General features: G+C 35.9%; 1 protein-coding gene across 2 annotated transcripts in view; it reads left to right on the top strand.

The window, feature by feature from the left end:
• Positions 1-14,081, top strand: part of LOC136039835 (protein rhomboid-like) — a 171,741-nt gene that overhangs the window by 44,655 nt on the left and 113,005 nt on the right. The gene's annotated exons all lie outside the window — the stretch shown is intronic.

Raw genomic sequence — 14,081 nt, 5'->3', positions numbered from 1 at the left:
ACAATCTTCATTGTAATATTTTTCCTATATTTCTTTCATAGAATTTATAAATAATTTACGGAAAGTGTTGAATTCAAAGCATTTAGATTTAAGAGAAGGCAAAATAGAAAATTATAGCAGTACTTTCTCCGTCATTTAAATCTTGATTGGGAAAATTTGCTCCAAAATCAATTTTAAATAAAAACATGTTAAATCCCAGATTTTTGAATTGTATTGATTTGCTATTATTTTTCGGAAAGAGGATTGTAGTCCGATTTAAGTTCCATGCTTTACGCCCATGTGTCCTCCAAAATTCAAATTTACGGTTTTCCCATAAGTCCCTTGTTCGCATAATTTGTCTGTTCGCCTAAGCCTTATTTTTCACAAATATTCTGTCTTGAAAAATAATAAACAGTGCGCGAAAACAATAGTGACTAAAGGGAATAAATTTGGGTCATTTTCATAAATAGTAATTTTCATAAATAGTATTTTCTTATGTGATCTGGGAATTCGAGAGAAAACGAATTGAGTTAGGATCTATCCTTTGAGGTAGGGTCAGGCAAGATCCCGACGAAAGCTAGCACTTTTTCCCTACAACACTGTCAAAGTTGGGTTTCTTTGTCTCCCCCTAACTCCGGGGAAAATCTCGGCCCTTCAATTCCTCAAATAGAAATTCAAATGAAGTTTCTGAGATTTTTTCCGATAGGTTCCTAGCTAAGCTAATTAATACAGGCCACTGAGTTGTATGTGGAAGCGAATGCAGGACCGGAGGCAGGGGCACGTGAATTAGTAACAGTGTGTAGCTTTTTCTTCTTTATTTTCTCAATAATAGTCGAAGTCGGTGAATGGTAAAACTCTATTTTAGGTTTTTTTTTGCTATCTTGGAAAGTAGTGTAGTTAGGTGAATAAAACTCTCAGAAAATGCATCCAAAACCTTATTAATCTGGAAAGATACTTTGCTGCATGTGCATCCATTCCTTCTCCCTCCAGAGAGTACTGGCTTTTGATGACCTTTTATAATCTTTGCTTTATAAAAGTGAAACCTTGCAAAATATATCTTTTGCTCAAATGGGGCAGAAAGAAGTGTTTTGAGCCTCACCCCTTTGCTCAATCACAATTTATAAGGTCTAACAGAACTGTAAATCTATCTCTTAACTTTAGGGGAAAAAAAACTTCTGATTTAGATTGAAATTCTATAGAAATAATGGGAATTACGTTTTTAAAAACTAAAGCCAATGAAAAAGAGACTGAAAACTCCAAATTAATGAAAAAATACCTCCCAGGAGTATATTTTTGGCCCTTGGTTCATTTCTGAAAGTTTCATTCACAAACTCGACTTTTTTCCAAGATGACAAGAAGTCCCTAAAATAGAATTTTACCCTGTGGAATTTTACCACACTTGAGAATAAGTTTAAACGCACAAAAATATTTCTGGGGACAAATGAAAGGCTTATGTCTCCTGACCGTGTCTATGATTTCAGGCGTATAGACTCTGCTACCTCAACAGATGTAATATGAAATGTATTGTCAAACGGGGTTTTTTACCCCACTGTCCTAAGCTAAGCACATCGTACCAGTTGGTTTAGTTTCTGTTTTCCAGCGTCAACGTTGGATTTTCTAGATGTTTCTGCGTTTTCCCACATTGATTTGTCTCTTATTCCTGCTTGCAGAAATAATAGAAAGGTGAAGCTTTTTATGCCAAATCGTGACTGTCCCATTTTGAATCCCTTTAAGAAGCATCCTTGTTTTTATATTCTTGTCCTCCTTATTTCTTTTTCTTTACTGGTTCACTTAAACCCTTGTTCTAAATAAGAAGAAGTTTGGAAACATAGCGCACAGCTGAATAGTGTGGATTCATTTTGGTATATAGCGCTTAAAACTATTAAATGCATATAAGCAAATTTTGATGCGGTAATAAAACTTTAACCCCCCCTCCCGAACAAAAAAACTAAATGCACCCTTGCTCTGTGGTCTTTGAATTTAAGGCGCGGAAAAATTCTTTCCCAATCTTCTCGGTTCTCTTCTACCTCCTGTGAAGTAAAGAGACTTCTGGAAATGCTGCCAGGGGATGTAGGTTCTACGGAGAAATTAGCAGCAGAGCATGTCAGAAGACAGGCTTAAAAAAACAGATGCTGTAGCTTATGCTCTTACGAGGATCAAAGAAAAATTGTTTTCCCCCTCCCCAACACAGAATTCGACAGTATTTGCTTCTATTAGTAATTAAAAGGGTTATTAATTAGAAAAGTAAATCAATCATCTGCTTTAATTCTACCCCGCCCCAAAAGAGTCTTATTGAAGGTTTCTACTCGATCCCCCTAGCCTTGAGACAAAACAGTGTATACTTACCTAAGCTATGTTTGAAACTTGACCCAATTTTGAGACCTGCTGATTCGATAGTGAGAAATAGTCACAATGTAAGCTGCCGTTAGGTACCCGTTGTACAACGTTGCATGATTGTTTCAGAGCTGAGAGTTAGCCTACTGACGTACGGATAACTAGTGAAAAAGGTAGGGGATCTTCTCACTTCCTAACTTATTTAGGAAAAAAAGTGTTGTGTACCCCAATCCGCTTCTGGAACGATAATGTCATTATCATATTGCCTACCAGTCGTTGAATAATCGGTTTGCCCAGTAGTTGAAATGTGCTTACTTTCAGTAAGACGGAATTGGTTTGTAATTAAAGATATCATTTTTTCCCACATTTGAACATTTAGTTTTTGATTACTTTTTTGTTCCATTTGGGCGATCTCGAAGCTGAGTAAATTGGTTTACAGATGAGTGAATTTTTGCATGAAAAATATTTCCGTACTTCCGGATCGGAAACTCAACAATATGAAATGGAAAACGTGATTGTTTCCTTAAAAACAAGGATATGTTCAACATTTGCTTTGGTTATCGATCAATTATAGTCATCGGTTGTTTGATATTCATCAAAGGTAGCTGTCACATTTTTAGTTTGACAGGATATAAATTTTTGCTATTTTTGAAAATATTTATGAATTTTAATGTGAGCCAAAAAAAAAAAAAAAAAAAACATAAGAACAAAAAAGGAGTGGACTCCATTCTTTTTTTTTTCTTTTCATCAAACCACTTCGTATCAAAGGGATTGTTGTAGAAACTTCGGAGAGGACTCATACGATTGGAAATTGAAAGTTCTACTGCCCTTTGAAGAGTAAAAAGTAATTGGAGGGTAATCACCCCCTCCCACGCCCCCTTTTGCGACCCTCCCCCCCAAAGACATTTGAACACAATTTTGAGATTGTCATTTTGTTCACATAGTTGAAAGGTCAAATATCTGGGGTCTGCCGTATTTCCCCTGGAAAATCTCCCCCGTGGAAACTCCCAAAGAATAAAAAATAAAAGAAAAGACAAACGAGAATGGGGTTTTATAAAGCCAACGGAAATACTGGATGAAGCAAAATGAATGTTTCGGGAGGACAACCACTTTCCTTCTTCAAAGTTATAAGAGGAAAGGTACTTTTGTATTATACCAAACACGCTCAAGATCAAGAAGTGAAGTTAATCATAACAAAATATACCAAAACATGATGAAAATACAATACTTTAGTTTATATAATAATGTAATTTGGGCTATATTTTTGCACATTCGGGGGGGGGGGGATAGAGTAACATGCCGTATTCCAAAATTTATTCTTTTTTCGTTATTTTGGTTTGTCATACTTCTCCCTGGCTGCTCAAGTTTACATTTTGAAGGGCTTTCAAACGATGGGAAAATTTCGGTAAGGGAATTTTTCAGAGGGAGCTATTCGCTGGGGGGGGGGGGCATACACTACACCTAGTACCCAAAAAACTATATCTGTAGGGACTATATGAATCACAGCCCTTGGAGCAAGGGCTGTAAGCTAAGCAACTTGCCTATTGTTTACCCGTAGGATTTCTTATTGTGGAAGGGGGTATGCTTGACTCTAGGTCTCCAAAGATTCTAAGGGTAATTAGGTGAAGCTTTTGGAGAATATTGTGGAGGATGCCGAACTAAATCAAAACCCATTATGTATATATAGGTTGTCAAAAGGGCATTTCAGCAATATTTCAAGAACGGCGTAGGGTATTAAGTTGAAAAATTCAGGGTATGTCAAGGGGGATGTTTAATTAACCAAAAGACAATATGTGTTTACTACTACTACTATTACTACTAGCACAGCTACCAATACCACTAAGGTTAAGGGTGTTAAGGTGAAACTTTCAGGGAATGTTAAGAGGATGTTGAACTAAATCAAACCACACTGTGCGAATGCAGGTTGTCAAAAGGACGTATATGCAATATATTCAATCTTAAAAAGGGCTCTAGAACTTTTTATTGCCAATCTAAGGAGCCCCCTCTGAAATTTATACGACCACGCTTTCTACAAAAACCTTATATGCCCCAAGGGCAAAACTTATAGCCCTTGTCCGGAAGGCTCCAGGGGGGGGGGTTCATCATCAAAGACATAATTTCCGGACCTTTTAACTACCCTGAACAAAATCGATATTTCAAAATTTTGATTGGATGTGTTAGGGGAAATGGTGGGCGTGGGAGGGGAGGCTAGTGGCCCCCCAATCATTTTTGACTATAAAAAAGGCACTAGCCCTTTCAATTTCCAATCGATTGATTCCTTTTCGAAGTTTCTACGACAACTCCTTCGTACGAAGTGCCCTGGTCTAAAAAAAAAATAGTACACTATGCCCACATCGCTCATTACTTAGATCCCTTATCACTTCCTGGATTTTCTAAGATAATATACTCAGTTTTTTCCTGTGTTACACCCTTTTGACAATCCTTACAAACATAACGTGTTTTGATTTTGTTCAACACTCCCCTCAACATTCTCTGAAAGGCTCGACTGAATGCCCTTCGTCTTCTTGGAAATTAAACTCCAAACATGCACACCTTTCTCAATAACATATACTATGTGTAAGCAATGAACGAATTTCCTAGCTTACAGCTCTGGTCCTGAGGACTGAGGGGAGGTTGACATCCCCTAAGACATAATTACTAGACCTTCGAACAAGGCTGAACAAAATAGATCTCTTAAAATTCTGATCGGATATGTTTTTGGGAATGGTAGGCTTGGGGGGGGCTGATTGCCCTCCATTCATTTTGACTCTTAAAAAGGGCACTAAAACCCCCGATTTCAAATCAAATGAGCTCCATCTGACCCAAGGCTCACACGACCACCCGTTCTATAAAAACCTTATATGCCCCGGGGCATAGCTACAACCCTTACACATGGTCTCTGGGGGATTGTATCCACCCTAAAGACATTGTTATGGAATTTTTGAACCATTGGTAAGAAAATGGCTATCTCACAATTTCAGTTGAATGCGTTTTGGGAAAAGAAGATGTCAGGGATGGAGGGCTAGTTGCTTTCCATCTTGTTTGACTCTTAACGAACTAAAACTATACATTTACAATCAAATGAGCCTCTTCTAAAGTTCACACGACCACCCCTCCCATTAAAACCTTATATGCCCCTGGGTATAACTTACAACACTTACCCCCAGGATCGGGGAGATACTTTCAACCCCAAAGGCCTTATTATATGATCTTTGGAATATGTTTTAATAAATAGATATCTCGAAATTTCTACTGGATGCATTTTTGGAAAATATGCTGTGGGGGGTGGCTGCCCTCCGACCACTAACTCATAAAAAAGGGCACTAGGAACATCTGATTTCCAATCAAATGAGCCCATTCCGGAGTTTTTATGACCACCCTTTCCATAAAAACCTTATACGCCCCAGGGTATGACTTACAACCATTGCGCTTAGGGCTGAGGGGGTTGTCATCCTCAAAGACATAATTTCCAGACCTTTCAACTACGCTGAACAAAATCCCCATCTCAAAATTTTGATTAGATGTGTTTTGGGAATTGATATATAAACTGCGCTTTCTATATAAACCTTATGTGCCCCCAGGGCATAGCTTAAAAACCCTTGCCCCCTCAGGGCTGTGGGGGTGGGTGTCATCTTCAAATACATAATTTCCGAACCTTTCAACTACATTTAACAAAATGATTATCTCAAAATTTTGATTGAATGTGTTTGGGGAAATGGTGGGCGTGGGAGGAGGTAGTTGCCCTCCCAGCTCTTTTGACTATTAAAAAAGGACACTAGCTCTTTCAGTTTCCAATCGAATGAGCCCTTTTCAGAGTTTGTGCGACAACTCCTTCAATACGAAGTGCCCTTGTCTGAAACAAACCAAAAAATAAATAAATAAATAATATATTGTGTCCGTTTCGCTCTTTACTTAGACAGCGCTACTGCGCTGCCTTTGATAAGAGTGTTGAATGTTGTAAACAAATCATATTTTAGTTGATGGTAGGTTCACTTCGGTAGTTTTTTTCTTCTTCTTCTTTACTTTTTGCTTTCCTTTGTCGCTCCTCCTTTTTTTGTGTGTGTTGTTATTTATGTATGGATTTGCGTTAAGGTTTTTCCTCTGCGTCACAGGATGTGCAGCTTAATAGGAAGCATTATTATTTCACAGATCCATGCGTATAATGAAGTTTCACCCTCCTTAAAACAGGCCATAAAATTTTTTACTGGACCTATATGCAAGGCCGTATCCATAATTTTTTCAAGGGGTGGGAGGCTGAAAAAAACTTCAAACAACGCATCAGAAATTGATTAATATGCATTTTTGTTACGTTTTTACGAGTCGGACAAAAATTTCTGAAGGGGGGTTTCAAGCCCCCTACTCCCCCTGGATACAGCCTTGCCTCTATAAATACGTTATCGGGCGATTGTGTTAACAACCTTTCTCAATCCATTCTAAGATCCCCTCCGTTAATTCTTCTCAACCCCCTCGGATTCATGCATCCTCGGTCGGAACGCCTTGTTTATAGTGTGCTTTTCAAAATTTACAAAGTTAGTGTATTATGTTTTATATTTGTTTTGTGTTTTTGGGAAAATATAAACTTATATGATGTAACTAAGTTAAATAAAAAAAAAGAAAAAAAAAGATGAGACTAAACATGAGAAAAGAAATTTGTTTCGCCTGGAAATTATGCCCGATCCTGTGGGTCATTTACTTTATGGCACTTCAAAGTATCACGTAAACATTTGAATTTGAATTTGCAAACTTCGAGATGCACTTTAGCTTAGTAAACACTTGACGTAGGAATTCTATAGCAAGCTCTGAATCCTCAGAATTAAAAAATAACACTTAAAAGTTTCATTTTCGTAAGCCTGAAACATGCAAATAAATTGGGACCAGCTGCACAAAAGGTTTGTGTAAGAAAATTCAAACACCGTTAGTTTCACATTGCATTTTAAAATAAACGATTGTCATTCTGACAATCGTGTTAAGGTAAAATTTGTATTCCGAGTGTTTGCGCCTGTTCGTGGAGAATTGCTGTTGGGAGTTCAATACAGAGACAATCTTCTTCTATTAGGAAGTAATTGCTATGCCATTTGGAAAGAACATTTAGTTGGGAATATATATATATATATATATATATATATATATATATATATATATATATATATATATATATATATATATATATATATATATATATATATATATATATATATATATATATATATATATATATATATATATATATATATATATATGTATATTTTTCTTTTTGTATCTTTTTGTTTTATTATGTATAAGTATACAATATACAAACTAAAATGGGATTGCCAGGTGTGTCTGTTGGTCCAGGGTTGTCAATAGGACAATCTATAGGAAGCTCTGGCTTGTCAATAGGAATCGTGTGTTCATCTCTCATGCCAACAGTGATTTAACTAGATTTTTTCTTCTTTAAATAAGTAAATTTAAAGCAATATCCCGCTTCTCGCTTGCTGTAAAAATAGCTAAATAAAAAGAAAAGAACGAAAGCGTGAATAGATTCTGAACTCGACGAGGGCAACAAATACAAATGGCTTGCAATATCTATATATATAATACTATATAAGTAAGAAACAATTGTGTATGTATTTATGTATGCATTTATTTATTCTCGAAAATGGCTACATATTTTTTTTGGGGGGGGGGAAATTGGCGTCCTGGGAAATTCTGGCCTAAAAAACGATCTAGATAGGTCAGAAGTTCGATAAAATTCGTTAAGAGCCTTAATTTTGGAAAAAAAAAATTATGTGAGTGACGTCTTTTTTATATACATCAGTATTGCAACGACATTGTCACACTTATCCCACTTATGTGGAAACATTTAAGATTTTCATGCATGGAGAGGTTTACATTACTTTGCTTAAAGAGCAAAAAAACCGGTAATTGCAAAAATATTTGTATATATTTTGACAAGGATTACAACAATTCAAAAACCTTAAAAAAGGAAACCAAAAGTCTGAAGCTTAGTAGAAAATCGGTGTTAGAAATTGGATTTGCTTCAATAATCAAATGTCTTTGAAAAGACACCTGTATGAAAATATATATCAGTTTGGAAAACTTATCTAGAGGTAAACAAAAAAAAAAAAATTACAAGTGTCATAAATGACGATTCGTTGAAAAAAAAGAAGTTTTAGTCCCACCACCTGAACAGTTAACAAATATACGACCTGGACCATAATGTAATACTAGACCAATGAGGGTAGCTAAAGCAAAGGGCACTGCCATTAAATCCAAAATGAGTGAAAATCAACAATCTGGACCATCAAATGAGACAAGAGCCCGAAAACGAAAGTTTATAATTGTTATGAATGATAATTTGTTGGAAGAAAAAGATGTTTTTGTCCCACCTCTTGGACAATTAACAAATCTACAACCTGGACCATCATGTAAGACTATACCATTAAGAGCAGCTAAAGCTAAGGGCATTGGCAAATTGTCTGAAGTAATGAAAATCCAAAATGAAGATTAAGGAAAAAGGGGTTAGAAGATAAGCGATAGCGGATACAATACTTATCAAAATTGAAAATGATCGTTATGATTATTGGGTTTGGGATTTTTACATGGATAAGGTTATCAATGCTTACCATGCCTTTTGTTAAAAAAATTTAAGTTTCGGCGGTATGTATTTCATAATGACAAAATACAAGCCGGGGCAAAAGTTGACGTTTCTCATTTTGTAAAAGCTCCAAGCGATGAAATAGCTATAAATAACGACATTGGAGTTTATGAGGACGTTAGCCAAGAACCTGCTACTACATCAGCCTCTGTTAAAAAAACAAAGATTCGGCGTTATGTTTTTCACTTTGTCAAAAGGCAACCCAAGGCAAAAGTTAAAGGTCCAATAACTAATTTAGGCCATTTAAAATGTTTAAGGGGTTGACTGATGAAAACGAAACACAGATAAATGTGATTAGAAAACTAGTGAAAGCGTGAATAACAACAGCTAAAGAAAAGGGCATGGAAAAAACGGCAGCGAGAATCACAATGTACTGTTAAAAGAAATTTCGAACGGTGATCTATGGTTGGAAATTGGAAAACATGTATTTGTTATTAACAACGCCTTAAGAAACTAAATGAGACGATATATGAATCTAAACTGCTAAAGCAAAAACCACGGAAAAAAAACTTTTTGAAGTAAAGATGAATAAAAATGGACAATGAAATCTGTGGTTGAAAAATAAGGAACAGCCATGACTGGCCACAAAAACGATCTAACTAGGTCAGGACTTCAAGAAAGAATTCGTATTTTTCACAAGTTGGCTGTATCGAACCTCTGGTGACGTCGTGACATCAAGAAAAGGCTCAAATTGTCTGCCGTTAGAAGACAAGCGACAATTAGAATCCATATATAGAAGCCTGTCGCATGCCGAGGGTGGGGGCCCGGCAGCAAAGCCGCCGGGCTCCCGGTACTAAGTATGTAATAGTATAAACATATAAGTATATTTTTGTGTATCTCGGATTCACTAATCATGGTTACAGCAGTAGCTGTAACCTAGTAAAGAGCGAAGCACATCCCATAGTAACCAAAAGTTAGAAATCGCAGTTTGAAAAAAAAAATACCTAGCAAGAAAATGTCATCTGACAGTGATTCAGGAATGGTAACTATTACTTCGGTTAATGTTAAAGATAAAAGTCCATTGCGAAAAGTAACTAATGTTGATTTTGAAAAAAAACCTGATACCCTTGAAAATGGTGTCAGATCGAAATAAAAAGTGCACCATTGAAATCAGCATGGTCAAAAACCTTGGACAGGGGAATTACAGTCCCTCATCCTGAACAGCAAGGAAAACCACTTTTTCTTGCATCGGTAGCGCTGATGTCTCCTTTTTTCTTTGTTTATTTTTTGTTTCTCCAGGGCTAGCAGGTTACCGAAACATCATAGAGACATGTTTAGTGGTTCATTTATAGTGTATATCTCGTATCTACGCGCTTTTTATAAATTTCACCTTCTGCAAGTGCCGTATGACACTGAAAATGGCATTTCTCAAGGGACGGGACTAGCGGACAACCAGAATATCATAGACAGATGTTTAATAGCTTATATAAAAGCTAATGCTCATATCTATGTTCTTCCTGTGAATTCCACCATCTGCAAGTGCCAAATGGCACTAAAAACGGTACTTTTGGTGCCACTTCTTAAGTGGAACAGCTAAGAAGAATAGAATGGAACCATTGTAATAATTATGGTCCAAAATCCATAAGTGGAGTTTTACAGGAGCCTCTCCCATATAATCCCCCTCCTAGGCCCTTTAGTAAGTTTCATATATCGTCTGCTCACCAACAGGCTACTGCAACATTAGCAGGGCTAGTGGGTTACCAGAACATCATAGAGAGATGTTTAATTGCTCATTCTAACGGAAATTAGAATAGCTAGTGCTCTTTTTAAGTGACCAAAAAGATTGGAGGGCAGTTATCCCTCTCCCTCTGCGTCCCCTCCCCCAAAGTCGTCCGACCAAAATTTTGAAATAGCCACTTTGCTCAACATAGTTCAAAGGTACAATAAATATGCTTTTGGTGATGATATGACCCTCCATATTCCCTAGGGAAAGGGCTGTGTGGCATCGGGCGTATCGGTATCACGCGTATCGGTATCGGGTGTTCTTCTCAATCATGGTTTTGTTTTTTTTATATGGTTTAAAATCGAAACGGAGAAAGATTAATGCTAAAAAACAAAGTTTTTCTAAGGGAAGTAAACGCCGAAGTTGAAACTTAAATCGAACAAAAATTATTACTTTACAGGCTATCGAACTTATATCGATAAAACTAGTGCAAATGAACAAGCTGGTGATATTTCCCTATGTCTGCAGGATTGTAGAAAACTAGAATATTGAGCCAAGTACTAAAAGCAAGAATATTGATTTATTAATAAAGTGGGTGTGTAGCCTCAAAACTACAAACTAATCTATAACGCTTTCATGGTCTTACACGAGCTGCGATATCAGGAACTTTCAGTATACAATTCAAATTGTCTTAAAAACTTAGACATAAACATATATATTATTTTAATAAGTGCAAAGCCCTTAAAAAGCATACAAAAATAATAGATTGATTTAACAAGTAAAATCGTGGTGACGCCTAGTATTTTTCGAAATGAAGAACAAACAAACCAGTAGTATCCCCTCACCGGCTCCCGTTAGAGCCCTATCTCAATGTACTATTGGGGTTGGTAGCCCCTTGTATCCACCTGTATTCTGTCACAGCCGCTTCCATCTTTCCAATTGAAATAAGAACGTTTCCTGGCAACCCTTCATTCTGATTAGAATATTGTTCTAATGAAAATGCATTTTGCTTGACAAGATTTTTGTGTCGATGAAACAATGCAACGAATATAAGCGCTATATACCATTACATAAGGTATCTCAACTTCAACGAAGTTTTGATATGGATTCTAATATACAATCGGAATAGATTTTTTCTGTTCTCTAATGGTATCGAGCACACAGGTTCTTTTGATTGTCAATGACATTTGTTTCGATACCAAAAATTTGTAACGGTGTCAAAAATTGTAACGATACCTAAAATTACAATGACTATGTCCGGCCAGGTATCTTTTTTTAATATAATGGTCCCGAGTACACTGATAAGATAAGATTTATTCATCATGAAATACACATACAAGATTACATTTTACTATTCCCCCAAAGACTCTTTGGCCTGTAAAGAAGGGTAAGATAAACGAGTCACTTACTTAGAGAAAAAAAATAATCACTCACTCACAGAGAGGAGTGCAAAAAGGAGAAGAAAAATATAAATAAAATAAAAGCTATAGAAAACAAAACTAAATAGACTAATAGATTGAATAGACTAAATTAATTAAGTAGATCAGTAGATTAAATAGACTCCAATGAAATAATAATAAATATATATACATATATGAAAAAATATAATAAATAGATAAAATAAATTCTAATAAGCCAAAGAGTTTTCAACAACTTTTTTTTAAAAAAACCGAATGAGTAGCACCTTCGAGCTGATTCGGGCAACTTATTCCGCACAATATGACTCGCAATTAAAGGATTAAAATCTGACCTTACACGAGGATTAAAAGGAACTTGAATATGATTTTTTTTGTATTGCGAAGATTATAATTATTCTAATCTGAGGTGAAAGATGGCTGAATACTTAGGGGATTGGGGATTTCACCATGAAGCTGAGAAAAAGTAAAACATGCACACGAAAGAACATAAAGTGATTCGAGATCAAGTAATGGTATAACTTTTGAACAATTAGTTTCCTTAATGAGGTTTCTAGCTTTCTTGTAAACCTCAGAAAGTGGTTTTAACGATGAAGGAAAGGTCGACATCCATACTATTGTATTGTAAGACACGTAAAATTGGATCAAGTAGTGGAAAAGGATTTTCAAAATTGATCAAGGGAAAATATGTTTGCTGGTCTTCCATTACCGGGCTTTTGCATGCGTTTGGTCCCCCATATTTCCCCCAGAGCCCCATATCTGCCTCCAGGGCACCATGTCCATCTTCAGAACCCCAATTTCTTCTTCCCCCACCCAATTTTTTTGTTTTGAACTTAGAATTTGTTTTTTGAACTTAGATTTTGTCGTCTCTTATTGGGTTTCTCAGAGTGCATCCTGTGATTCAAGTTTGTTTCTAGCAGGTAACATTAAGAATTTCCTTAAAACAAGCCAATTACAAGACAAATCCTTGATTTAAGTTGAAATTTTTGCCAATTTAACCAAAAGTGATTTTGTTTAATTTTGGGATAGGCACCAATTAAAAGACTCAGAATCTACCAAGTAGTTGAGTTTGTTTTACTCAATAGTGCTTTTTTTAAATTTTTTTCCGAAATGCAGTTGGTAACTAAGACATTTGGAATTTACCAGGTAGCTAATTTCTTTTGTTGTTAAAAGTGCTTTTTTTTTAGTTTTTTTTGGTACTCAGGGAGCAACTAAAACACTCGGAATTTATTAACTACCTGAATTTATTGTTGTCAAAAGTGTTTTTATTTAAATTTTTGATGCTCAGCCACCAATTAAAAGACTCAAAATTTGCCAAGTAGCTGAATTTGTTGTACTCAAAAGTGCATTTATTAAGTTTTATTGATATGCACTTGGTAACTAAAATACTTGGAATTTACCAGCTAGCTGAGTTTGTTGTAGTCAAATGTGCTTTTATTTTTTCTGTAAGAAAAATAAACCCTGGCCTATGAAAAATCTCAGAAACTCCTCTGGTCTCGGTTTCACTTCTTATCGTAAACAGCAAAATATTCAATAGTTGTTCTTTTCCATGCTATTAGAATGTCAGTAAGAAAAATAAAATGTGGCCTATGAATGATCTCATAAAACTTCTCTGGTTTTGGTTTCACCTCTTAGCGTAAACAGCGAGGCAATAAGTAGAGGTTTGCTCCCTCATATACGGAACAACTTGTGTTCGTTTTTAGTCTTAAAGTATCTCTTTACTTTATAATTGAATAAGCGAGAAAATAAAAGAAGTGTCCCATTGTTGTAACTCTGACCTATGGATGAATATCAAAAACTTTTCTGGTCTTGGTTTCATCTCATAGCGTAAGCAACGAGGCATTCAATAGTGGTTCTTTTCCATGCTATTATAATGTCATTAAGAAAAATAAACTCTGGCCTGTGAAAAATCTCCCGAAACTACTCTGGTCTTTGTTTCACCTCTGAGTGCAAACAGTGAGGCAATAAGGAGATGTTTGCTTCCTTTTATATGGAACAGCTTATGTTTGTTTTTAGTCTTAATGTAGCTCCTTACTTTATAGTTAAATAAAAG

This window comes from Artemia franciscana, chromosome 20, assembly GCF_032884065.1.
Source record: "Artemia franciscana chromosome 20, ASM3288406v1, whole genome shotgun sequence".
Classification (NCBI taxonomy): Eukaryota; Metazoa; Arthropoda; class Branchiopoda; order Anostraca; family Artemiidae; genus Artemia; species Artemia franciscana.
This window is presented reverse-complemented; position numbering and strand designations above follow the sequence as displayed.